The following is a 27,243-nucleotide window of genomic DNA, read 5'->3' on the forward strand; positions in this document are numbered from 1 at the left end:
GACTTCACTTTAAATTAAAGCGAGGTTTTTAAAAACCCAGCATTTTAATTTAGGGAGACTTAAACCAAAGCAAACACCCGTGGCGTGTACAAGCAGCCAATGTCAATGCCTCAGGCTTATTCCAGTGTCAGCAGGCCACTCCCTGCCACATTCACAGTACTCCTCTCCATTGCTGTTCTCCCTCTCTCTTGTGGTCTCTCCCTCTCCTCTGCCACAGCCCGGCCCACAAGGTCGTGGCTCACCCACTCTCCTGGGCGTCGAATGGAAATGCCCTGCTGGAGGTATACCTCACCCTAAGCAGCTTCCTTCAAGTCCCGACCAAAAATGAAACCAAAAAGCCTTGGAACTTGTCTGCTTCCTTAGTGTGACGCTGCCAGTCTCTCTAACGCAGCCCAGGATGCCGTTAGCCTTCTTGGTGACAAGGGCACACGGCTGGCTCCTGTTCAGCTTGTTGTCCCCTGTCTCCCCCAGGGCCTTTTCTGCAGAGCTGCTGCTTGGCTAGTCAGCCCCAGCCTGTACCAGTGCATGGGTTTCTGCCGTCCTGAGAGCAGGACTTTGCATTTGCCCGAGTTGAACCTCATGAGATTTCTTTTTAGCAATCCAACATGTTTGTCTGTTAGGTTTGGGCTTCCATCTGTGGTTGTGCTCCTAGATTTTTTCCCATTCCACTGTGAATCTGGACATGCATTGATTTACTGCCTCCAGTAAATCTTTTTCAGTTGTATCTTTCAATGACTGCATGGATGGCAATTCTTCTGTGAGCTCAACGTTTTCAGTGATTCTTCCACTGAAAATCAACAACGGGCTGTCTTTGACATCACGACTCTCACCGTGTGCCAATGCAAAATATGAGAAATCGTTTACCGTACTTTTCAACTGCTGGTCCAGGTTCTCCAGAGATATCCTCGACACACGTCGTAATAGTCTGCCTTGACAAATGAACTGCTTTTTCTTGTCTGGACACAAAATTGCAGCCGAATCATCCATACGTTCCTTTGGAAACTTTCCATCACAGAATGGTTTGCTCTTCTAGGCCATTCTGTGTGCAATCATGTCACTCGTTCTCATCCTTGCATCCTGTGCCGCCGGTACGTTTGTAAAAAACTGTTTCTCTTTCTGTATTCCAGCAAACATTTCCTCAGCTTTATTTGATTTTTTTTTTTTTTTTGGCAGACAGTTTCTCAGAAAGAGGTGCATTCTTGGTCTCAAATGCCAATCAAATGGTATTCTTGAACACTACCACACTTTCTTTGAAAATTAAGCAGACAGCTTTTCCACCCACATCGGTAAAAAAATATTCAGGAGTCCATTCTTTGTTGAGCATTTGGCATTCAGTGTCTACTTTGCTATTCTTTGACCTGCTCATTTCTGAATTTTCATTCTCCTGTGCAGTGGTAATATTAGAGATAGGAAATATCATTAAAAATATCCAGTTATAATTTCCAAATAACGTGGTTTAACCATAACATCAGATCCTGTTCTCTCTTTGTCAGCCTCCACTCCCTGCTACTTGAGGCCACAGGAGCCTTGGCAGGAGGGAGGTGACGTCTGAGCCAGTCTCATGCTCTGAAGACACTGGGGAACTTGGGTTCCCAGCAGGGCTGTCACAGCCTGGTTTCAAATACATCAATCTCAGCAGATGCTACGAATGCTTACTTCATCTGGAAATGGGGGTGTGAAGCTTTATATCTAGGCGAGAGAGACAGGGATCCTCAACATTGTGCAGAATGAGAAACTGAGGCACGGTGAGGTTACATGACTTCCCCAACAGCCTCTGAGAGACTTGGTGTCAGACCATGTTGGAAATCAGTAATCCCTTGCTCTAACTGTGCTTACATGACACTCAGTTGAGTTACATTTTCCAGTGGGGGGCTGCTGTTAGCAGGAAACACAACACTTCTGTAAGGTCCTCTCAACTATATCAGGATATCTTGGGGTGGACCCCACTGATCTCTCAAAGTCAGACAGAGGAGCAGGAGAGTCTCTCTGCCCTGCAGCCATAGACCCTCCCTGCCTGCCATGGTCCTCTCTCCTCTTGGCTTCCTGCCATGGGGAGAGCTCCCTCCCAGAGCCCCACAACCACTGGTAGCATGTGGTCCAACTGGCCCGCCCCTATTGTTCAGGCCGGGGGAGACCCGGGCCCGTATTTGCGCACGCGGGCTGTGCCCAGCAGCCCGGGCATGTGGGGCCGGAGAGAACCGTGCGGTGGCAAGGCACGCACGGGCTAGAATAAGTCACAGAGGCATAATGGTTGATTGAAAGATTATTTACTTATACCCAAGATGGTCGCGGTGTAGGCTGGACAGTTTTCCAGGTGCAGCTCCACTTAAATCCTCGTTGGAGGACTACGACAAATTCAGTTCTTTGGCCCCAGAGTTGTTAAGGCTCCACGGGTTCGGCAATTCTTTGCCACGGAGTTGTTGAAGCTCCGTGGGATGTATTCGGTTCTCAGGCCCCGGAGTTGTTAAGGCTTCGTGGGTTCAAAAATTGAGTAGATAGGAAAGGGATACGTCTAGGATTGCGCTCAGTGATGGGGAGAGGCTAGAGGCTGATCAGACCTCTGTTGCCTGCTTAAGAAATGCGTTGGGTCCGTGAGGATCCACAGCGCTTAGAGATCCTCACACTCTTTAGGTGATTTCTCTCCAAGTGATTTCTCTCCAACTTGGGCGGAAGTCACCCAAGCCCTTTATATGGCTAGCAAGCCAATCGCTAGCCATTACGTGTGCATATATTGGAGTTGGCCAATAATGTGGCACAAACTCTTATACAAATGGCGGGAACTCCTTTGCACCGTGCATCTCTGAGATGCAAAAGAAATGCACCATGCAAAGAAGCTACAAATTTGGCTGGAAATTCCCTGTTGCACCGGAGTTCTCTTCTGCAGCAGAGAACTCCACCGTGCAAGGAAGCTGCAATTTTAGTGGGAACATAATTTAGCGTTGCCGAAGCACACACAAACAAAAACACAACTTTGGGTTGTGACACCTATGACTTGCTGGAGTTGGTGTAGTGGTGCTGTCACAGCTCCAATGCCCACATGTGTGTGGATCCAGACCAGGCGTGCTGTGTGGCTGCCTCACTGAAGCTCCAGACCATTGGCATTGCTGTGGAGAGAAGGACTTATCACTTCTTGAGCATCCCTAGCTTAGTTTGCCGGCCTGTGACTCACTGATGTGAACGGTTCTTGTTGTTGCATCTCCTTTTCTGAACTCCTGCTTTCCCCTCTGCTCCAGGGAGCATCATGACGAATGAGATCTTGTACTTTGCGAAGATCCACCCGTTGTCACAACGGTCCCTCCTGGCTCCCTCTGATCTCAATGCCTTGCTTCATCATGCCATTCAGTTCAGCACCCACTGGTAGCATAAGAAACTTCACAGTAAAGGATTACACCCTCCAATATACCAGAAGGAGCAATGTCCTCTTGGGCACATGGTGATAAAGGGAACTCTTGGTCCCCGACATTACCTTCAGAGACTTACCTGGTGGTGCCCTCAGTGCTAGCCTCATGTGCCAACAGAAACCAAAGGCTATCTTTCTATGCATACCATAGAAATATGGTATGCATAGAATATGGTGGGAATATTTGAACGCTCGTGGCGCATGGGCCAAGTCCCAGAGGACTGGAAAAAGGCCAATGTGGTCCCCATTTTCAAGAAGGGGAGGAAGGAGGACCCAGGCAACTATAGGCCAGTCAGTCTCACCTCCATACTTGGCAAAGTCTTTGAAAAAATTATCAAGGCTCACATATGTGGGAGCCCAGAAGGAAAAATTATGTTGAGGGGAAACCAGCACGGGTTCACAGCTGGCAGATCGTGCCTGACTAATCTAGTCTCTTTTTATGACCAGGTTACGAAACGCCTGGACACAGGAGGAGGGGTGGATGTCGTATACTTAGACTTCAGGAAGGCCTTCAATATGGTATCCCACCCCATACTGGTGAACAAGTTAAGAGGCTGTGACTTGGATGACTACACAGTCCATTGGGTGGCAAATTGGCTAGAGGGTCACACCCAGAGAGTCATGGTGGATGGGTCGGTTTCGACCTGGAAGGGTGTGCGCAGTGGGGTCCCGCAGGGCTTGGTCCTTGGACCGGTACTCTTTAATGTCTTCATCAGTGACTTGGACGAGGGAGTGAAGTGTAGTCTGTCCAAGTTTCCGGATGACAAAAAACTATGGGGAGAAGTGGACACGCCAGAGGGCAGGGAACAGCTGCAAGCAGACCTGGACAGGTTGGACAAGTGGGCAGAAAACAACAGGAGGCAGTTCAACAAGGAGAAATGCAAAGTGCTGCACCTAGGGAGGAAAAATGTCCAGCACACCTACAGCCTAGGGAATGACCTGCTGGGTGGCACAGAAGTGGAAAGGGATCTTGGAGTCCTAGTGGACTCCAAGATGAACATGAGTCGTCAGTGTGGTGAAGCTATCAGAAAAGCCAATGGCACTTTATCATGCATCAGCAGATGCATGACGAATATATCCAAGGAGGTGATACTTTCCCTCTATTGGGCGCTGGTCAGACCGCAGTTGGAGTACTGCATGCAATTCTGGGGGCCACACTTCAAGAGGGATGCGCATAAACTGGAGAGGGTCCAGAGAAGGGCCACTCGTATGATTAAGGACTTGCAGGCCAAACCCTATGTCGCAGGGAACCTCGGTGCTCTGCTCTTAGAAAGGAGAAACTGGCAGGGAGAGAGCCCTGGCAGAGCCAATTGAGCACAGCTGCGGGTTGACGGAGCAACTAAGCGGAGTCAGCTGCCTGTAGGAGGCAGGGCCTGGCCCTTACAAAGCCCAGGGCTGAAGCCAGGCTGGCAGTTCGCTGCCAGCAGCCAGAAAGGCAGGAGCTCCCTCAGCCAAGATATGGGGCGTAGCCCGACGGGCAAGTACAGCTCATGATAGCCCTGACAGGATTGGGCACTATGGTTTAGCCAGGGGGCTATATGTTTGTCTTACAGCCAGGAGGCTTGAGCTTGTATGGCTCTGTTATTACACCCGGAGGCTTGGGTGAGGCTGTAGGGGTTGGAGGAGGCCTCAATCATAGGTACCTCATAGGTGCCTAATAGGGACCCCATAGGGGTGGGGTGCCCTAGCGCCAGAGAGGGCGCAGGTTAGCGCCAAGAGGGCGCATTATTTTCACAGCGCCAGTGAAGGAGCAGCTTGCACGCCAGTGCAGGAGCAACTGGCGGCGAAAAGCGTGGCCAGTGGGTTGCGGGCGCAACCAGTATGTTGCAGACGGGGGACGTAGAACCTGGATCACGTGCAGGGTACATAGGCCCCAGCCCCAGAGCGAGGGGTGATGTTATTGAGAAGCCCAGGGTGGGCACGGCGAGCCCAAAAGAGGGGGAGTGCCACATTGTATTATTGAGAAGCCCCGTGGGGGCACGGCGAGCCCTGGAGAGGCAGAGCGCCATATTAGGGAGCCCAGGACGGGAACAGCTGATGCCGGCAAGGGCGACACTTGTGGGGTGCATAGACAGCAGCCCAGGGAGGGGCCATACTGAGGAGCCCTAGAGAGGGGTGATTACCGAAGAGCCCTAGAGCGGGGCAATACTGAGGAGCCGGAGAGGGGCCATATTGAGGAGCCCGAGACAGGCATAGCATAGCATAGTTAGGGCAGGAAGAAAGGCCTAGACTGAAGGGAAGGGGCCAAAGCCCCAAGGAACTTAAGGGGGGAGGAGAGGGAGGTGACAAACTCCACCTTAAGGACAAGACGTCTAGGCTTGCGCAACAGCGGAGAGCAGACCGAGTGCAGGCCACAGGCCCTGCTAAGGAGGCTAGTAGGCCTTTAACAACAAGGGTAACTCGATCAGAGAGAGAGCAAAAGGAGAGAAGGAGGCCCTATGTATATGTTAACAATCTCCCAGGGCGAATTAAATGGAGGACCCTGAGGAGACTAGGCGAGACTAGAGTTGGAGGAGTAGCGTTCGTGAAGGTGTCTACAGGACCGGATGGGAGATCCACTGGTCAAGGAAAGAGAGAGTTCTGGGAAGAGAAAAATGTCCAGCGAGCACTTAAAATGCAGTGGGAGCTTTGGGGAAAGCTCAGAGACTGGCAGGAGACCAAGAGGACCTCGGAAAGGAGAGGTGATTATAGGGAACACAGAGGAGGAGCCTTCAGACCGAGAGGGAGAAGAGGAGACCAGATACCCCGAACAAGAGAAAACTGCTCCACCAGGAAGAGTGTGGAGGCGGCAAAGGCGGAGAGGACAGAGGCCTAGTTTGCACCCTACCAGGGAGAAGCCAGTGTGGGGAGACTACCTTTGGCAGGGTAAATCCCGGGAAATCCCACGCGGTGCACCCTGGGGAAAAGGCGAGTGGGGGGCGCCTTACAACCTCTGCCACTTGTGTAGAAAACGCCGGGTGCGTGAAGAGAGGCCGAGAAGAGCCGCCGAGTCAACTTGAATGTAACAAGAATGAAGATCTTCCTCGGTGAGTTCAAGCTTAAGGGGGGAGGTGTGTCGCAGGGCACCTCGGAGCTCTGCTCCTAGAAAGGAGAGAGCCCTGGAAGAGCCAATTGAGCGCAGCTGCGAGTTGCTGGAGCAACTAAGCGGAGCCAGCTGCCTGTAGGGGGCAGGGCCTGGCCCTTATAAAGCCCAGGGCTGAAGCCAGGCTGGCAGTTCCCTGCCAGCAGCCGGAGAGGCAGGAGCTCCCCCAGCCGAGATATGGGGAGAAGCCCGACTTGCAAGTGCAGCTCGTGATAGCCCTGAGAGGATTGGGCACTGTGGTTTAGCCAGGGGGCTTTATGTTTGCGTTACAGCCAGGAGGCTTGAGCTTGTTTGGCTCTGTTATTACACCCGGAGGCTTGGGTGAGGCTGTAGGGGTTGGAGGAGGCCTCAATCACAGCTACCTCATAGGTGCCTCATAGGGACCCCACAGGGGTGCGGTGCCCTAGCGCCAGAGAGGGCGCAGGTTAGCGCCAAGAGGGCGCATTATTTTCACAGCGCCAGTGAAGGCGCAGCTTGCACACCAGTGCAGGAGCAACTGGGGGCGAGGAGCGCGGCCAGTGGGTTGCGGGCGCAACCAGTAGGTTGCAGACGGGGGACATAGACCCCGGATCGCGTGCGGGGGACATAGACCCCAGCCCCAGAGCGAGGGGCGATTTCATTGAGAAGCCCAGGGTGGGCACGGCGAGCCCCAAAGAGGGGGAGCGCCACATTGTATTATTGAGAAGCCCCGTGGGGGCACAGCGTGCCCCGGAGAGGGGGAGCGCCATATTAGGGAGCCCAGGACGGGCACAGCTGATGCCGGCAAGGGCGTCACTTGCGGGGTGCATAGACCCCAGCCCCTGGGAGGGGCCATATTGAGGAGCCCTAGAGCGGGGCGATACTGAGGAGCCCGAGAGGGGCCATATTGAGGAGCCCGAGACGGGCATAGCGAGCCTGGCCGCAGGCTAGTGCGGTAACACCCTCAGACAGAGGCAAGGTGCTGCGGTTGCCCCCCAGAAGACGGGGAGTAGCAGTGCGGTGAGCCGGGGTCGGAGAGGGTATCCGTGCGGTTGGCCAAGGAAGGGCCGGGGCCCGCTAGAGAGTTCCTGAGCGGGACCACACCGTCAGGGAAGGCCCAGAGTGGGCTGGACGAGAGTCCCAGTGAGAGGCTGGGCACTAGAGAGAGCCCAGAGTGGGCTAGACTATAGAGGAGGCCCGGGAAGCGGGCGTGCAGACATACCAACGTCTATTACATCTGCGAGGCTTGGGGCGTGGTATCAGGGGAGGTAGGAGCCACGCATAGCCCATAAGGCTAGGGTGTGCGAGGAACACCCACCGTATCGGGAGACCCCCAGGGGTCCCGGAACACACGGGGACAGAGGTCCCGAGTAGCCGTGCCCAGGGAGTCATAGGCAGTCTCCCTATTACATTTTCCAACCAGACGTGGCGGGTCAGAATTAGAGGGTGCCTTGGGCCGGCCTGACACGGAGCGTGGGACCTTAAGGAGATCACGGCCCTCCGAGAGGACCCCGCCGTGACACCCTACGAGGAGAGACTTGGGAAACTGTACCTTTTCAGCCTCCGCAAGAGAAGGTTGAGAGGCGACCTTGTGGCTGCCTATAAGTTCATCACGGGGGCACAGAAGGGAATTGGTGAGTATTTATTCACCAAGGCACCCCCGGGGGTTACAAGAAACAATGGCCACAAGCTAGCAGAGAGCAGATTTAGACTGGACATTAGGAAGAACTTCTTCACAGTTCGAGTGGCCAAGGTCTGGAACGGGCTCCCAAGGGAGGTGGTGCTCTCCCCTGCCCTTGGGGTCTTCAAGAGGAGGTTGGATAACCATCTAGCTGGGGTCATCTAGACCCAGCACTCTTTCCTGCTTATGCAGGGGGTCGGACTCGATGATCTATTGAGGTCCCTTCTGACCCTAGCATCTATGAATCTATGAACCACTACATTTTCCAGCTTTTTAAGGGATTAAGGACATGTTTTCCTTTCTTGGAGAACATTACATGAGGCTGAGGATGGCTTGTAACAAGCTGTTAGCTACACTGAGCAGAAATCGCTTTTCCATGAAGACCAAACAAGCAGAGAGAAATTCAGTGCATTTACAAAACATGGGGGGATGTCCATGCTGCATTGTAGGGAAGTACCTGAAAATACCTGTTACAGATCTGTGGATGGGAGGACTTAAATGCAGTAGCTGAAAAGATGTTAAAAGGTAATATGTTAAATTTGTGTTGACCACAAAAAAAATATTAACAGTGTAAGTGTGATAGCTGTTTTCCTGAACATCTTATATGCTTTGATATTCAGTACTCCTCTTGGCAAACTCCATCCTGCTTAGTGAAGGAGATCAGTATCTTGACATCATTGTAGAGTGAAATGAGTTAAATGAGTCATTTTGAGCGCACTGAGCATCGGGGTTTGCTCAGCCTCTGTGCTTATATGCAAGAATTAACCCGGATGTATTTACTGCCCTCCCCAAACGTGCTGTCTGTGTTATGCTCTGCCCCAGTAGCCCACCTCGGGTAAAGGCTTGAGTAAGTTTTGTCCAAACGAACTGGTTTCATTCCTTGAGGAGATTCCAGTGCAAGTCAGGTCAGGGAAAGGTAACTGGAGATGTAATACATCTGCTAGGCTGCTTATGGTGGGTTTATTAATAACCAGGAAAAATTGGCCAACAGGCCACGGTTCTGCGGCCACGGGGAACGTTGTGTGCCAAGGCCCTGGAGGTAAACCTTTGAGTGTCTCCTTGTTCAAACTTTTTTTGTGGAAGCAGGACCTCCTGTTATAGACTCAGCAATACCCCATAGGTAGAAGAGGGTCAGCTTCCTGCGAACAGAGGCTGGATTAAGGTGGATGAAGAGCCAAAGAGTCAAGCAGCTGCCTGGGTGATTCATTAACCAGTCCTGCTGGGATTCCAAATGACAAGGTAACTGGTCTTAATTGGGTGCTAACTGGGAGGTGGCTCTGGTTGCGTGGTGTTCCTGGTTGCAAAGCAGGCTTATTTCATTTTAAGCAGTGCCTTAGCTATAGGCATTGTTTCCTGGGTGGAAGATCAAAATGACTTCCCACATTACCAGGAAGTTTTAAATGATTTATGCAGGCTTCCATCTGCATGTGATGAGGTGTGGATGCACCGCTGGATCCCTTTCCAAACAACATTTCAAACGGTTTTGCTTCAAGGTAACTCCAACCCTGGATGACTTTGCTGCGCTTGAATTGATCTCAGCTCAGTTCACACACAACAATTAGAAGTGGCAGCCGCTGCTCTTCTGAGAGTTCCCCTTTTGAAAAGGTGCTCGTCTTCCCATGTCCATCCTCAGAGCAGCCGCGTTGAAAGCATTACGTGCAAGCAAACCACAGAGTCACCGCAGGAGTATGAAGGGTTACATCCAGCAGCCTGCAGAGATACGCTGCCAAACCCCAGGGGCTTCTGGTGCAACACTGTGAGCAGAGCCTGTCTCAGCTCCTGCAGTGAAACGCTCCTGCCCACTTCCTCGGTGCTGCCGCCACGGCTGTGCAGACACCACCTCGGACTCTGACCTGGCTTGACCGGGGTGGGGCATGCTCTGGGTTCACTACCACCCTCCATGAGTCCTGCATGGGCCATTCATGAGACCTGGCATCGTGCCCTGTTCCCACCCTGCCATCATCCCCCAATCCGAGCGGTCTGAGTGGCTGTGCCACTAGCCCATTGGCTGATGTCTATCCTTGCGGGGTGGGTCCAGTGACTGGGTGGTGGGGCGAGTGCTCTTTAAGACCATCACGACACAGGGGAGCATGCATTGCACTGGGACACGGCCAGGATTGGGGCCGGGTTCATGAACATGGAGTACATGTGCGGCTGGTTGGGTTGCCCTGCTGAGCACTGCAGGAGGAAGGTGCAGGTGCATGTTGGGCTGCCAGGGCCAGGCACGGTGAGTAGGGCAGGCGGGGATGGTCCTGGTGTCCCCAGGCAGTCCCGAGCCTGCAGGGGCAGGGAGTCTTGGCTGGATGAATTAGAGAGAAAATGTCCCCAGGCTGTAAGAGGTTAATGGGGTGGAGGCTGGGACCTGAGGGGTTAATGTGGGGGAAGGGGCAGTGTGACCAGTGTTAACCAGCTTGATCCCCTGAGACCACAGGGTGTTAATAAGGGGTATGTCCAATGGCTCTGGGCTACTTGGGGTTTAATCGGGGGCATGCCCAATGGCTCTGGGCCCCGGGGGTTAACAGCTGGTCTTGCCCCCAGACCCCCATTGCCCCCAGTCTGGCAGCCCCTTGGCAGCCAGTACAAAGGCAGACTCTTGGGGCAGGGGTGGGGGCAGCTGTTGCCCTGTAGCATGGTCCCCAGCACCAGCTCAGCCTTGCCCTGCTGCAGCCAACCTGCGCTACCTCTGCTCTGCCCGCAGGACTCGCTCAGCAACGGCCTCCGCACCTGCTACAGGTACCTGGAGCAGACAGGTTGGAGCTTCGGTGCTGCTATGCAGGCAATGGACAGCGAGCTGTGGTGAGTGACACCCTGGCTGGGCCCAAGGGAGAGTCCTAGAGAAGCTGGGCAGAAAGGGAACTGAGGCAGGAGAGTCCCTATCCAAACCGTGTGGTACAAAGAGGTTAGATGATAGAGTTGTAAAACTACCGTCAACCCTGATACAATACAAGACATGACACCCAAGCCTGCCACAGATGAAGCAATGGGAAGCGCAGCAAGCAAGACCCTGCTTCTGTAAAAGGTTGCTAGTACACATTCAAGAGATATGGGGGGTAATTCCTTCCTGACCCCAGATGTGGCAATCGCCCTGCCCCTGAGCGGAAGGGCAAGACCCTCTAGCCAGGAACCTCCTGCTTTGTCCCGGCAGGAGCATTGCCAACGGCTAGTCATCATCCCCAACCTTGGCTGCACCCAGTGCCTCTGAGGCTTAAAAATGCCCCAACACATGTAGCAGCAAAGAGGGAAGGGGGAAGACAACCTCCCAGACTGGTGGCTATCCAACCTCTTCTTGAACACCTCCAGTGATGGAGGGTGCACATCTTCCCTAGGCATCTGTTTCACATCCTCCCTGTTCTCAACGATGAAGTGGTTCCTGACCTGCCTTGCTGCAACTTCAGGCCATAGGTCCTCGTCCTACTCCTGTGGCAAGAGAGAAAAGGGGCTTTCCCTCCTTTTTAAGGCACCCCTTCAAGCATTTGAAGAGTGCTGTCATGTCCCTGCAGGGCAATAGGAGTCGGAGAAGGAGGGGGCCATCACAGCAATGCAGCATGCAGAGATCAAGTGTTAGTTGGGCTGGCGGTCAGGGAAGGGTTGGTTGAGCCGTGTGGAGCTGAGCTGGGGTGAATACAGGTGTAGGCAATTAATTGGAGTGGAGAGACACTTAAGGAGTTCTGCTGAGCTAGTGGGGGGAGCAGTGGGGCTGATTCAGCCTCAGCCCTGCCCCCAGCCCCATCATAGCTGTTCACACTGCCTGGCATGGCAGGGAGCCCATAGAGATGCCAAATGATCCTATCCAACCTTGGGCCCATCCACCCTGCACCCCACAGACAGGCAGGCAGGGAGCAGCATTGGAGTGGGCTGGGCAGCTGAGGCCGGGATCGTGGGGTGGTGATGGCTTGGGGCTGGGATCTGGGGCAGAGTCACGATCTCTGGCTGGGATCTGGGCCAGTTGCAGATTCATTCAATCTATGAATCCGCTCCCCACTCATCCCTGCAACGGGCTCTGTGTCAGCAGTGGGATAATCATTCCCCCAGTGAAGGGGAAGGTGTAGCTCTTGTCGTGCCCTGGAAGGGCTCTGCCTCCTCCACCCTTAGGATTCGGGCACTGGCATTACCTTTGTATTCGATGCACCTCTGCCCATGTAAACAGGGGCAGTTGCACTGAAAGCTCTGAAGAGTTGCCAGGACTTCTCAGGCAGTCACTTCTCTTTTTAACCAGTCCTCTTTTTCTTATTTGTTAGGAGTTCACAGCATTTGGGGGGCATGCAGCACAGACCTGCATGTGCGAGTATTAAGGGCAGATTTCCCCTGAAGTCCCCTGACTGTCCTGGCCTGGAGCTATAGGGACGGAGGGAAACGGAGCAGTCTGCAGTTCCCCCACAGCACACCTGCCAGCTGACAATCCCCTTCAATTGGAGAAGGAGTGTATATACCCGAGTACACCTGGGCGACACATGTGATAATGCCCATTTGGGAACACCCAATCATGGGTCACCATTTTTCTCCCCCTGTAGCCACGCCGCTTGCATCTACTTCCTGGTTCTCCGAGCCCTGGACACCATAGAAGACGACATGTCCATCAGTTTGGAAACGAAGATCCCAATGTTGCGTGAGTTCCACACCTACCTGCATCAACCAGAGTGGAGGTACATGGAGAGCAAAGCCAAGGACAAGCAAGTGCTGGAGGACTTCCCACAGTAAGCCCTTATGTCTCACTGCCCCTCTCCCCTCAGTAGCCTGTGAGCTAACTCTTACAGGTACCCTCTTGAAGCCTTCTTGCATCTTGATCAGATCCAGCCCCACATAGTCCTGAGTCCCTCACAGCAGGCGGGCTGTCTGTCCCTAGTGAGCTGTACTGTCACTTTTTTTTGTCTTGGCTTGATGAGCACTAGAAGTGGCTTTGGCCTGAATGAGAGCATGGAGCCCTCGGTATGATGGGTATTCATAGGTTGTAGGGTGACTGCTGAGTCCTTTCTTAAGTGATGGCGGGTTTGCTGTTTGCACAAAATATGGGTGAGGGATGCAGAAAATATCCCTGTTTGCATATGGGGTCCTCATGATTCCTGGCCAAATCCCAGTTGCCATATGCAGCTCCCGGGACTTGTCCAAGAGCTACGCACGATGGAGCCAGGCCAGCTCAGCTTTACTCTCTGCTGGGACTCATCTGGGAGCTGTGAGGATCTGGATGCTGTTTGGGGACCTCAGGCTGGTGCAGGCCATGCGTGCCGGGAGGGGCCATGAGTTGGAGCCAGCCCCACTCCCATGTTGAGGGCTGCATTGCATGGGGTGCCAGGGGCAATGGGCAGAGAGGGCAGGAGATGTCTGAGCCCCTTGGTCTGCACCATGGGGGAAGGAGTGATGAGCCAGGTTGGCCAGCTGGCCACAGCCAACCACATAAGGCTCCTCGTCGAGTGAGGGGAAGCGGAGGCGAGTGGAGGGCGGTGGGGAGGTAGCTGTAGCTTGCTGTTTTCTGCCCCGGTGCACAGGACTTCAGTTCCCAGCCCCCTTCCACCCACTCTGCCCACCCAGCATGATCAACAGCCACTGGCAGGTGGTCGAGTGGGTGGAAGGTGGGTGCATGCAGAGTGGATTGTGGGTCTGTGTGTACCCCTGCTCTGAATAGTCCCAGGTGCTCCTCAGCTTTGATGTGCCGGGCTGTGCTTGAAAGAACGAAGCCCCTACCTATTATCATTTGGACTACCTGCTTGAAGCAGGCTGGCCACAGTCTGAGTCCACACTTGGATTCCCAGGCTGTGTTTTGTAACTGCTGTGTTTGTGGACTCCCAAGTGATACTGGCCCACGCTGTGCACCATCAGGAAGATATGAGCGGCTTCTGCGCTGTGCCCAAAGGCCAGGGGGGCCTTTGAGCATGCGCTCACTGCGCACAAGGCCGTGGTCCTGCACTCCCCTCAACCAGTGGGAGTTTGGCCAACATCTCCAGCAAGAGCAGGATAAGAGTCTAGTAAACGGTCCCTGTGTTACTCATTCCTAGTCCATTCATGAATGCCAGACCCTGCTTTGCATCTGGCACACTGTGCGTATCTCCTTGTGGCTTCTGTTGTAGATCTCCTTGGAGTTCAGGAACCTGGCCAAGGTGTATCAGGATGTGATCACTGATACTTGTCACAAGATGGGAGTGGGAATGGGCCAGTTCTTGGAAAAGAGGGTCGACTCCCTGCAGGATTTGGAGAAGGTAAGGACACATGAGCAGCAAAGGAACCAGCCCAGGCTAACGTGCCTCACCTCTTGCAGGCAGTCATCTGTCAACTCCAAGATGGAGGGCATTATCTCCTTCCCCTTGCAGCCAGATCTCTCACCTAACTTGAAACCTCAGGGACTCTGGAAGATACAGTTCTCGGACCTCTTTTTTCCTCCCTACGTCTTGCAGTATTGCCGCTGTGTTGCTGGACTCGGGGGGGATTGGTTTTTCCCGTCTCTACTCTGCATCAGAGCTTGAAGACCCGATCGTAGGACAGGACACAGAGCTTGCAAGCTCCATGACTCTTTTCATGCAGAAAACCAACATCATTCATGATTACCTGGAGGACCAGCTGGAGGGAAGGGAATTCTGGCCCAGAGAGGTAAAGGAAACCACCACTTTGTAGATGTAGTGTTGTGTATTGTTGTGATGAGGCAGCTCATCTGAACAGGACAGTCTGACCAAGATGTTGGTCTGCCCTGTGTAACGCAATGTGGGGAAACGTCAGAAGAAACAGCAGCCTACTACAGAAGCAGGGGTGTTGGTAAGGTAGGTAGGAGATCACATGGTCCCAGTGATTTGGTTTCATTCTCTAACCGTAGTTCTCTGAGCAGATACGGGAGAGTGAGAGGGGCTCATTGGAAGTGTCCTTCGTGGCATGGTCAATGGGACAACAGGAGAAGACAATTTGTGATCATAGCATCCTAGAGAATTAGGGCTGGCAGGGACCTCCAGCGCTCATCCAATCCACCCCCCTCCATACCCAACCACCCCATACAAACTGTAATCTAAACTCTATGTAAGACTGTGGTCAACCTTGACAGGACACAGACCTAACATGCTAACCTACCATAGGTAAAACAGGGGATCCACAGCAGCCAACGTCCTGCTTCTATATAAGGTAGTCAAGAGATCCTAGGTAGAGGGCCAAGCCCCCTGCTAGAGAGGAGGGCATGCCCCCGGCCAGTTCCATACCAGTCTGACCATGGGGACCTGCTAACTGGAATAACCCTGAGCAGAGGGGCAAGACCCTCTATTCAGGAGCCTCTGGCTTTGGTCCCAGAAAGAGCACTGGCACAGCCAAGTCGAAGTCGACAGACTTTGACGTCCGGCATCTCTGAGGGATGCTCAAAAACATCCTGACACATCGTAGAAAAGTGGAGGGAGCAACCAGCAAAGCCCAGAAGCATGGGAAATACATACCCATAGCAGAACAGAGGCACAGCTACGCCTAGACCATCCCCAATAATAGAACCATAGAAAATGAGTGTTGGAAGGGACCTCAGGAGGTCGCATCTAGTCCAACCCCCTTCTCAAAGCAAGAACATCTCATACCAGATCATCCCAGCCAAAGCTTTGTCTAGCCAGGTCTTCATAATGTCCACAGATGGAGATTCCACCACCTCTCTAGGCACGTCTACACAAGATGCTACGTTGCTGTAGTGATGAGTTACATCTCCGTCGATTGTTGCTCCGGTGACATAGCTTTGGTGGGCACAAATCATGATGCCGAAGCTACTGCTCAGTAGCTTGTTGTTGCTGTGCAGTATTGGGGGGGAGGAGGGAGTGCAGCACCAGGACTATGCAGTTAAGCTGGTTATTGTGCAGTCATTTTCTTCTTAAGCAAGTACGAAATTACTCTGCAGTAACAACAGCGCAGGCCGCTCCATGTATAGATGCACCGACTGGGTAGCCTGTTCCAGTGCTTTACTAACCTCCTCATGAGATGTTTTTTTCTTAATATCTAAGCTAAACTTCCCGTGTTGCAACTTGAGCCCGTTGTTCCTAGTTCTGTCATCTGCCACCACTGAGAACAGTCTAGCTCCATCCTCTTTGCAGCCGCCCTGCTGCTAGTAAATCCTCTCTATCTTCTCTTCTCCAGACTAACTAAGCCCAGTTCCCTCAACCTCTCCTCAGAAGTCATGTGCCCCAACTTCTGAACCACTTCATTGTCTTCCTTTGGACTGTCTCTAGTTTGTCCACATCCTTTCTGTAGTGGGGGGCCCAAAACTGGACACACACTCTAGATTTGGCCTCACTAGTGCTGAATGGAGGGGGATAATCACTTCCTTCGATCTGCTGGCAACATCCCTACCAATGCAGTCCAGGATGCCATTAGCCTTCTTGACAATAAGGGTGCACTGGTGGCTCATATTCGGCTTTGTTTCTACTGTCACCCCCAGGTCTTTCTGCAGAGCCGCTGCTTGGCCAGTCAGGCCCCAGCCTGTACCGGTACGTGGGATTATTCTGTCCTAAGGGCAGGACTTTGCACTTGTCCTTATTGAAACTCATGAGATTTCTTTTGGTCCAATCCTCCAATTAGTTGAGGTCTCTCTGTATCCTAGTCCTACCCTCTAATATCTTCTACTCCCCCCCATTCAGTGTCATCTGCAAACTTTCTGAGCGTCCACTCCTTCCTCAGTGACCTGGAAGATGGGATGATATGGAACAGAACTGGACACTCTATGTAATATTGACCGCCAACTATGCATTGAGCCATTGATTACAACCCTATGAGCCTGACAGTCCAGCCAGAGATTGAACCAGTGACTGTCCAACCTCTTCTTGAACACCTCCATTGATGGAGAGTGCACAGCTCCTCTAGACATCTATTCCACTGCCTCACTATTGAAGTGAAGAAGTTGTTTGGTTTGTTTTTTCCTGGATATCCAGTCTAAACATACTTTGCTGCATCTTGAAGCCATTGGTCTGCATTCTGTCTGCAGCAAGAGAGCAAAGGTGCTTTCCCTGTCCTTTATGGCAGCCCTTCAAGTATTTGAAGATACCTGTCCCTTCTTAAGCACCTTTTAGCAAGCTGGACATGCCAAGCTCCTTCAACCTCTCTTCATATGTCTTCCTTTCCAAGCCCTTATCATCTGATTGCCTACCTCTGGACTCTCTCTAATTTATCCATGTCCTTTTTAACACGTGGAGCCTAGAAATGCATGCAGAGGAGAGGCACTATCACTTTCCATGTCTTGTACCTAATACTTCTATTTAATGCATCCCAAAGCCACATTGGCCTTTTGTGCTGCTGGATCACATTGCAGACTCGTATTGAATCTACAAAACTCCCAGATCCTTCTCCATAGTGCTGCAATTCAGGCAGGTGTCACCCATTTTGTATTTGTATTTTGGATTATTCTTCCATAGGTGTACCAGTTTGCATTTGCTGGCACTGAACTTCATCCTGTTATCTCTAGCCCAATTTTCCAGTATGTTGATCTTTCTGAATAGCACTCTCATCCTCCAGCATGTTCGCATTCCTCCCCAGTTTCATGCCACCTGCCAACTTGCTCAAGAAGCCATCTATGCCAGCATCCAAATAATTAATAAACTCATTGAATAGCACCAGGCCCAGGACAGATCCCTGTAGGACTCCACGTAAAATCTCTTCCCGTTCTGACACGCATTGCCCTTTTCTTGTGCCTATTGAGCCAGTTGTCTATCCACCTTTTAGTAAGTCCAATTTGTTCATGAGACGGTCATGCAAGATATTGTCAAAAGCCTTGCTGAAGTCCAGATGCACTATATCCACAGCAGTCTCTTCATCCACCTACAGAATTACTTTGTCAAAGCAGGAGATCAGATTTGAAACCATTTCATAGAATCAGAGAAATTGAGGGTTGAAGGGACCTCAGGAAGTCATCTAGTCCAACCTCTTGCTTAAAGCACAACCAGCCCCAACTACATCATCCCAGCCCAGGCTTTGTCTAGCTGGGTCTTAAAAACCTCCTAGGGTGGAGAGTCCACCACCTCTCTGGGTCACCTATTCCAGTGTTTTACTACCCTCCTAGTGAAAGAGTTTTTCCTAATATCTAAACTAAATTTCCCTTGCTGCAACTTGAGCCCATTGCTCCTTGTTCTGTCACCTGCCAGCACTGAGAACAGTTCAGCTCCATCCTCTTCAGATCCACCCTTCAGGTAGTTGAAGGCTGCTATTAAATCCCCCCTCTGTCTTCTCTTCTCCAGTCTAAATAAGCCCAGTTCCCTCAGCTTCTCCTCAGAAGTCATGGCCCCAGCCCCTTCACCATTTTTCTTGCCCTCCACTAGACTATCTCCAATGTGCCCACATCCTTTCTGTAGTGGGGGGGCCCAAAACTGAACACAGTACTCCAGATGTGACCTCACCAGTACTGCATAGAGGGGAAGAATCACTTCCCTCGATCTGCTGACAATGCTCCTACTAACACAGCGCAAGATGCCATTAGCCTTCTTCGAAACAAGGAGGCACTGTTGGCTCGTATTCAGCTTGCTCTGCACTGTAACCCCCGGGTCCACTCCTGCAAAGCTGCTGCTTGACCAGTCGGTCCCCAACCTGTACGAGTACATAGGATTGTTGCGCCCTATGTTCAGGACTTGGCACTTGTCCTTATTGAACCTTGTGAGAGTTTCTTTTTTCTTTTTATGGTCCAGTCATCCATTTGTTGACGTCTGTCTGAATACTAGCTCTATCCTCCCACATATTTACTATTCTCCCCCCACCCTCCTCCAGTTTGGTGTCATCTGCAGACTTGCAAAGGGTGTACTCCATCCCATCTGCCAGGTCTCTAAGGAAGCTATTGAACAAAACCAGGCCAAGGACTGACATCTGGGGCACTCTGCTTGATACCAACTGCCGATTAGACATCGAGCCATTAACTGCTACTGTCTGAGCTTGATGATCCCACCAGGTTGCTATCCATCTTACACTCCATTCATGCAACCCATACTTCCTTGATTTGTTGTTAGTAAATCCATGCTGGCTGCTTCTGATCGACCTTTCCTCCTCTGGATGCTTGCAAATGGCCTTGGCTAGGATATCCCCCAGGAACTTCCTGCATATTGAGGTGAGGCTAACTGGTTTGTAGTTCCCTGGGTCCTCCTTTTTGCCTTTCTTGTGATCGCTTCCTCCCCAGTTACCCATCACCTTCCCATCCTCCACCAGATCTTCCCTGGTAGTCAGGACAAGGTCCGAGATGGAGGATCCCCTAGTTGTATCCTCCACTTTCTGGACCAGAAAGCTGTCCTTCACACAAGTTAGGAACTGGCTTGACATTTTAGGTGTGGTTGCGCTGCTCTTCCCGCAGATGTCCAGAAAATAGAAGTCTCTCGTTGGTATAACGATAAGCACCGATATAACGCAGGGGATTTATTACAGGCCTCCAAATCAGGAAGAGGAGGTGGATGAGGCCAAACATCTTCACCCAAATAAGGTCTTCTTTACTGCCTTGATCCAGGAAACAAGGGTGTGTTTGACACTGAAAAGCAACTCCCGCACTTTTTCTCCCAACCTCGTCCTTCCAAACGAGTCTAACCCTCAGTGTTGACACGCCAGTCGCGAGCGCTGTCCCACCAGGTCTCTGTGATGCCAGTTGGATCATAGCTCTTTTCACAGGCTGCAGCTTCCAGCTCATCTGGATTATTCTCCATACATCTCACATTTGTATATGTGCACGGGACACATTTTGCACGTTCCTGAAGCATGCGCTTCCACTGCTTGACAAATAAGGCTTCTGTTTGTACCTGAGGCAAACCAGGTTAACCTTAATTTTGTTGTAAGTATGCTTAATTCCCCATCCTGGTGGCTTTTTGGAGTTTTTTCATATCATGGGGAGGTGGCTGTTCTAGCCTCGGTCCAGCAAAGCACAATGCCAAAACCTGTAGCTATACACAGACATGCATGCAATGGCAAGCACATGAGTGGTGGCATTGCTGTATGCTATTGATATCCCCAGGTTTGGAGCAGGTATGCTGAGAAGCTCTCGGATCTTGCCAAACCAGAGAATGCCGCTATGGCTGTCGGGTGTCTGAATGAGATGATCACAGATGCTCTCCAGCATGTCCCCGATGTCCTCAAGTACTTGTCCAGACTCAAAAACAAAGGTGTCTTCAACTACTGGGCTAGTCTACAGGTAGGTTCATGTTTCCAGAAGGCTTCATCATCACTGGTTCCACAACCTCATTTATGGAGAGGGACACTGACGGGAGAGGGGATGTCTATGTGCTACGCATAGTTTTCATATTAGTCCTCTTTCATTTCCAACTGAGAGAGATCAGGCATGATGATATGATGAGTATGAATTCTTGCCTCAGGTAGAGAAACCAGGTGTTCTTCTGGTGCAGTGGCTCTCCTGTTTGCATGCTGCTAAGGTTTTGCATTTGTCACTGTTTATCGTTTCTCATTAGGTGATAGCCATAGCCACGCTGGCTGCTTGCTACAACAACAAAGACATGTTTAGGGGCATAGTGAAGATGCAGAAGGAACAAGCTGTCACTCTGAGGGATGCCACCAACATGCAGGCTGTCAAAGCTATAATGTCCCAGCATTTGGAAGAGGTCAGTTGAGTGCCTTGCTCTGGTAGATACATACTCTTTTAGATGTAGACACTTTTTTTCTAGCCCCCAGTGATACACTGAGGGCTTAGTTTGGTGACTCCAATTAAGACCTTTTCTAGCCATTTAGTAGCTGTTCTGTGTCACTTGATGTTGAAGAATGCAATCTAGCAAACAGACGCTGCTAGACAGCATCTTAAAATAATAAAATCTTGGAGTGTACCTTTTTCCTTAATATGGTACCCTCCAGCCGTGCTTCTCTGCGATCCTATGACCCACTACTGTACTATCAAAGCCTTCACAGTTAGGACCACTTGTGATGGATGCATTAAAGGAGGGCAGGGGGGGTTACAGGAAGACAAATTCAGGATGCAGAGTTATGCTCTCCAGAGAAAGCCTGTTCATGTGGTTAATGGCTAAAGAGCCTATTGTGGTGGGAACCATGCAGATAAGTACTCGCACAAAGCAGGTTACGTGTCTCATGACACCTGGTACTCTTTGACGGGACCTTGTCCACATGGATCCATGATCTTCCTTCCCACGACTGTGGAGCCCTTGGAGTGGGTTTAGGTATTGAGGAAGGGGCAGAGCATTACTTGGGGTTGCTTAGCCCTTTAATGCCCTCAGGTGTGGAGGGGAGGGCGAGGGCATGTTCGGTGTGTGTATGGCAGGGGTGGGCAAGGGATTCTCTCCAGCCTGCAATGGGTACCGTGGTCTTGGCTGTCCCGGGGTGGGGGGCACCTCAGGCTGTGTCATGTGCAGCCAAAACTGCTGCACTGGGCCACGGCGGGGCAGGCATAGCATGGCAGCTGGACTTGGCTTCCCGGCAGCCCCCACCATGGTGGCTCACTGTGTCTGGCAGCTGCTGCCAGTGTCACCACTGCCAGATCTAGCCCCACTGTCTGGGCTGGTGTACAGCTTCTGGTATACAGCGTCTCATGGGTGCTGCTGGTGAAACATCTCTGGCTCTGCATACGCACGCACAGTGAGATTCATGTGGGCAGAGACCTGCCAAGGAACCCCAGTTGCTGCCAGGGAAGTAACCCACCTGCCTGGCTGTTGCACCCTGCTTAGGGGCCTGTTGCAAATCTGAGTCCACCAGTTATTTCCTCGTGGTTTCACTGAGTCTCACTAGTGCCAGGCTGTCCTGACCTCACAGTGCCAAGGCTTATGATGGTGTGGCAGGGCACTGTGTGTGCCTGCCACTTTAAGGGCCTGGAGCTGGCAGCCACCAGGTGCCTGACGAGGGCAGCCATTTTGGAGGCAAGGGCTGCCTATATAAACAGGGCAGTTTGGTTGCTGGAGGTCAAACAGCAATATTACCTGGTTGGAGAGCTGCTGAGAACTATCTGAAGGTAAGGGAGGAGCTGTAGGGGATGGTAAGGAGGCTCCTGGTCCTGGGCATGACCTAAAACTGCACCCTGCTGGGAGTGGGTGGCCTGGTGGGGTTCTGGGTGGTGAGGGAGCCCCCAGGAAATGCCAGGCCAGTTACCACCCTGGTGAAGGGCGGTTGGGGTGCCTTAACCCCTTGCCCCCACCACCGGGTGGGTAACCCTGTTTGTTTGAGGGTCCCAGAGGGTGGACCCTGGGAAAGAATGAGGGGCTAGAGACCCGACCTGATGAGAGAGTACCCTTGACTGGCCCATGCTGGGGCCAGGACCAGGAGGGTCAAAAGGGCCAGGGTCCCACCACGAGGGATGCCCAAGAGCCAGGGGCTTGGGGTCCTGACTGGCCTGGAGGTGGGCCAGAGCTAGTAGCCGGAGGTCCCGGGGGGACCACACCTGAAAGGGGAAAACGGCTTTGGGGGGGTAGGTAGCCCGGATGAAGGCGGAGAGGCTGTCTGATCGGAGGGATCATGGAGGGGTCCAGTTTGGATGGTTCTGGGGCCCAGTGTGGGGGCCGGTGAGGATTTGAACAGCAAGATGCCATTTGTGAGGCTTGGGCTGCAGTATTGGGGAGGATAGGAGCCGCAGAGAGCACCCCCTGGCATCGGGGCACTAAAATGGGCAACGTCCCACTTAATTGACAACAGTTGGTGAATCAATTAACATCAAGGCGTGGCAAGTGAGAGGACGGGCAGTTCCACCAAGGACAGGTGGGCAGGCCACGGAGATCGGCCCCGAGGAGGTCCCCTGTCACAGATGGGCTACAGCATGTTGAAGGCATGGCTGGAAAGGGTAAAGTGGAGTTAATAGGGAAGTCAGAACCATTTTACTGGACATCTGGGCTGTTGTTGCTGATACATTACACTTAAATAGCCTTCTGTGCAAGGCTGACACTGCTGTGGAGCAAAAACATTTGGCCATAGCCGTGGTCTTTGTAACGCTGCCAGGATTTTGGTGTGTAAGCATCTCAAACTTTGTCATTGACCAAGCTCTAAAGGGAGGGTCACTTATAACCCAATTCTAAGGAGGGACAAGTGCCCCCTCTTCTTTATTATAGGGGAAATGTGGGACCAGAGCTGCACGAATACAGTGGTCATGACTCAAATGTGTTGAGCGGGCCATATGGCTATTCGTGCCTAGTAGTGTCCTGTTTGAGTAGACTCAGCTTCCCACTGGTGACGTGGTCCTTGTGAAGGAGATGCCATTTCACAGTGGAGGGGCTATCCCATGGGCTGGAGTATCCCTGTTCCCTTACTCACAGGTGGTTTCTTCCTTTTTCAGATCTACCAGAAAATCCCACGCACAGACCCTTCTTCTAACAAGACCAAAGAGATCATCGCCTGTCTCCGGCCAATGATTTTGTCCTGAGGCACCATGGTGTCCCATAGCCATTACTCCCCCATCTACCTCTTGTGTGCCATGGTTTTGGTAGTAATGAGCTGGCAGTGTGTGAGCACAATGTCAAAGGCTTTGGGAGTGCGTTCAGGCTGATGAAAACCAAGAACTGGCACGAGGGAGAGTGTAGGTTGGCAGTTGAGCAATGTTGGGGACTTTATCTTGTTGTCTTTTTCCTCTTGCAGTGTGGTGCTGCAGGCTTTCTGGCAAGCAGAGACTGATGCCTTTAACGTAGGGTTGAGAAAAATATGGCCTGCAGGATCTGCCCCACCAAGGGATTTTGTCTGGCCTGTGGTGGGTCCTTCACTCCTGCAAAACCCAGGTGCAGGGGGCAGCCGAAGCTGTGGTGTGTATGGCTGGTCTGCCTGTCCTTGGTCATGCAGCTGGGGTGACATGAAGGCTGGACATGCTTCCCCCCAGTGGCAGCTCCTTCTGGCTGCTGCTGTCACTGGACATGGCTCTGATGCCCAGGCACCCTGGTATTGTGGCTGTTCCCCAGATCCTGGCCCTGTAGTCACCACCCCATGATCCCGGGGTGTCCATAGAGAGTGGCCTGGACCTACATGGGCAGGGCTCATGGCTGGGAAGATGGGATGGGGCCAAGGGCTGGTGGGGACCAGTGTCCAGGAGCAGGATGGGCAGGCAGGGCCAGGATCTTGGGGCGGTGACAGCGTGGGGCTGGGGCCACAATCTGCTTCCCGCTCATCCCTGCAACTAGTGACAGTCTCACGGACAGGGGCATGAGGGGTGTGGATCGTGGCCCCAACCCCACACTGTCACTTTCCTAAGATCCTGGTGCTGGGCACCCTCCCATCCCACTCCCAGACTCAGCTCCCTCCCTGCCCGTGGCACCATCCCATCCGCCTGGTTGCACAGGTCCTGGCGAGTCTCTGTGGAGACCCTGAGATCTCAAGGCCATGACGGCACAGGGCCAGGGCCCCAACCAGAGCCACAAGCTGCTGCCCGCAAGCCCCCGCCCATGGAGCCAGCACCTGCTGCAGAGACATGCAGGCACCATATTGCCGTTGTGCCCTGGGGCCTAGCTCCACACTGTTTCCACCCCATGATCCCAGTCCTGCCTGTCCATCCCACTCCTGGATACTGTTCCCAGCCTGCCCACAGCCCCATCCCAGGCATCTGGCTGAGCATACACGAGAGACACTTAGGGAGTTTTGGTGAGCTGTTGCAGGTGGATGGGGCATGCTGACCTGACCTGCGACAGCTCACCAAAACTCCCTAAGTGGCCCTCCAGCCCAAATAATTGCCCATCCCTGCTCTAACGGATCAGGACAGGTGGAGATGTCCCTTGGCCTTGAACTTTTGTACATAACAACTGCCATTTACTGGGTCAGGGCATAGGTCCGTCTTGCCCCGGGAGAGTAAACTGGGTATGACCAGTCCTAGCCACGCTTGCAGCCTGCAGCATTTCAGGTCTAGGAAGTTTCAACTCGGAGGCCGAGCTCCTATCTCCCATGCTCAGTAACTGCCAATACCCCTTTCCTCCATGTTAGCTGTAACCATTTCATTTTAAGGGGAGGTGATTGAAATACTCCTGGCTTTGTTTTTGTTTGTGTTTGCCCAAAAATGCCAATAGAGACCAGCGATGCGTACTATCAGCAAACTGAGACAACAGAACCATCATCGTCAAACCCATAGCCCTACCGCGGGTGGACTTGGGTCACCCCTTAGCCCTTGTATGGCTGTTGCCCATGTATGACACCTCCCTCGGAAGCATTGTTCTTCTTCCCTGTAAAATCTAGCATATTGGGCAACAAAAAGGATGTCCATTTTGTATAGGACCTGGAAACATTGTACAGGGAAGATGAGCTTGTCCAGTGACCTCAGCGGGAGTGTCTACATGTGCAATTAATGCGCATGAATAAACTCTGGGGCTATTGCTCTGGAGTTTATTCATGTGCAGCCCATGGAGCCTGGCTGGAGCAGCCCAGCCTGGCAGGGGATCCAGGGCATGAGCCTGCCAGCCCGGGGCTGCTCCAACCAGGCTCCATGTGCTCTGGAGGGGCTGGCTGAGGCATGAGGGTGCTTTCTGGCAACCCTGCACTATTATCCTGCAGTAGTTCCCAGCAAGAGCAGCCAGCAGGGATTGGGCTTCTCTTGTCTCGGTCTACATGGGAGTACATTCACTCAGGAATGGGAGAGACACCTTAGATGGAGACTTTCCTTCACAGCCCTGCTCCTGGGTAGCACACACAGCTGTCCCTACTTCAAGGATGGAGCTCAGCCCTTTGGCAAAGGAGTTGTCTATTGTAACTGGTTCCTCTAAGCTTGCACCAAGCAGTTGAGAGCTAATCCCGTGCCAACGGGCATATCTGTGTCTTTTGCTCCACCGCAAGGGTTTCGTATTGGAGGCGCACCTTCCCCAGCAGCATCTTAAAGCCCAAAACCATGGACTCTCACTAGCATCACCTCCTGTTAGCACCTGGACTGAGATACAGCTTGCTTTCCATGAAAGGGTGCTGGAAAACACTTCTGCTACCAGAAACAGCGTGTTCTCTTTTTTTTTTATGCCTGTTCTGATCTGCTAAAGTGAATCTTGACTGCTATTTAGAGCCAGCAAAAGCAAGCATCTGCTGTGGTAGCAAGAGCAAGTGTACTGAAGCCTGGCTTTCAGCGGCTGTGACAAAACTGTTACATTCAAGATTGTTTAACTGTGAATAGCTGAGGTCTGTTGGCTTTGTAAAACACTACAGCACTGAGACATCCCAGGCACCCAGCAATAATGTCTAGCAGCGTACACACTTTGAACTAAGCTATGGCTAAAGCAAACATCCTCTAAGTCTGTACAGCCTCCTGTTCTGCCAAGAATAAACTGATTTCTTTGCAGAGAAAGTGCTGTCTTATTCATTCGGGGTGTAGAGAGGTAGCTAGCCACATTAGTCTGAAGTCAGGCAGAAGGCAGGGCAGGATGGTACCTTAGACACCAACTAGTTCAGAAAGGCATAAGCTCCTGTAGGCAACATAATTTAGTCATAGGTGTCTATCATCTGTTCAGGCTTCAAGAGGCAGACAGAAGTACTCCTAATTTATGGGGCATTGAGTGGACAAGTCCAGTAGGGTGCCCCACTACTATGGTTTCAAGAGATCTAAGTAAAGCCTACAGCAGGAGCAGGCAATTATTTTGGGCAGAGGGCTGCTTAACAAGTTTTGGTGAGGTGTTGGGGGCCACATAGGCAGCTCGGCCCCTTGACAGTTGCCCCACCCCCTGGTTGCCACATTGGGACCAGAAGTTCTGCCCCCTAACCCCTGATCTTTGCCCCCAAAAGTCCCTTGCTGCCCCTCTCCTCCACAATACTCTTTTGGGAGGGGGGTTGCCATAGATTTCATTGATTTCATAGACATTAGGGCTGGAAGGGACCTCAAAGATCATCAGATGACTCTAGCAAGATAACCATCCAAACATTTCTTGAACCAGAAAAATCATCTTAGAACCAGAAAAAACAAAAACAAATCATACACTAGAAGTCAAACATCTACTATATTTTAATTTTACTACAAAAAAATATTTGTCATGACTTGTGATTGTGTACTGTATATAGAAGGGATTTCAGAATAACTAAAAAATAGTGTCAATCTTTTATATTGTGTGTGTATGGTGGAGTGTGACTATGTGTGTTTGTATGGTGGGGTGTGTGGGGGGATTGTGAGAGGGTGTAGTTGTGTACAGGGGCATAGGGTATGTTCGGGTGTGTATGTCGATGAGGGTTGTGGGGGCTGGGTGTGGTGTGTGGGGTGTGTGGAAGAGTGCAGGCGGTGTAGGGACATCCCACACACTCCCTCCATGGTGCACACCCCCGCTGCCAGCAGCAGGA

The 27,243-nt window shown here is 52.1% G+C and overlaps 1 pseudogene; it reads left to right on the forward strand.

Moving 5' to 3' along the window:
• The first annotated feature begins 10,236 nt into the window (after nucleotides 1–10,236).
• On the forward strand, nucleotides 10,237–26,560 carry LOC132250377 (squalene synthase-like; annotated as a pseudogene).
• Nucleotides 26,561–27,243: the final 683 nt, after the last annotated feature.

This window comes from Alligator mississippiensis, chromosome 1 (genome assembly GCF_030867095.1).
Source record: "Alligator mississippiensis isolate rAllMis1 chromosome 1, rAllMis1, whole genome shotgun sequence".
NCBI lineage: Eukaryota > Metazoa > Chordata > Crocodylia > Alligatoridae > Alligator > Alligator mississippiensis.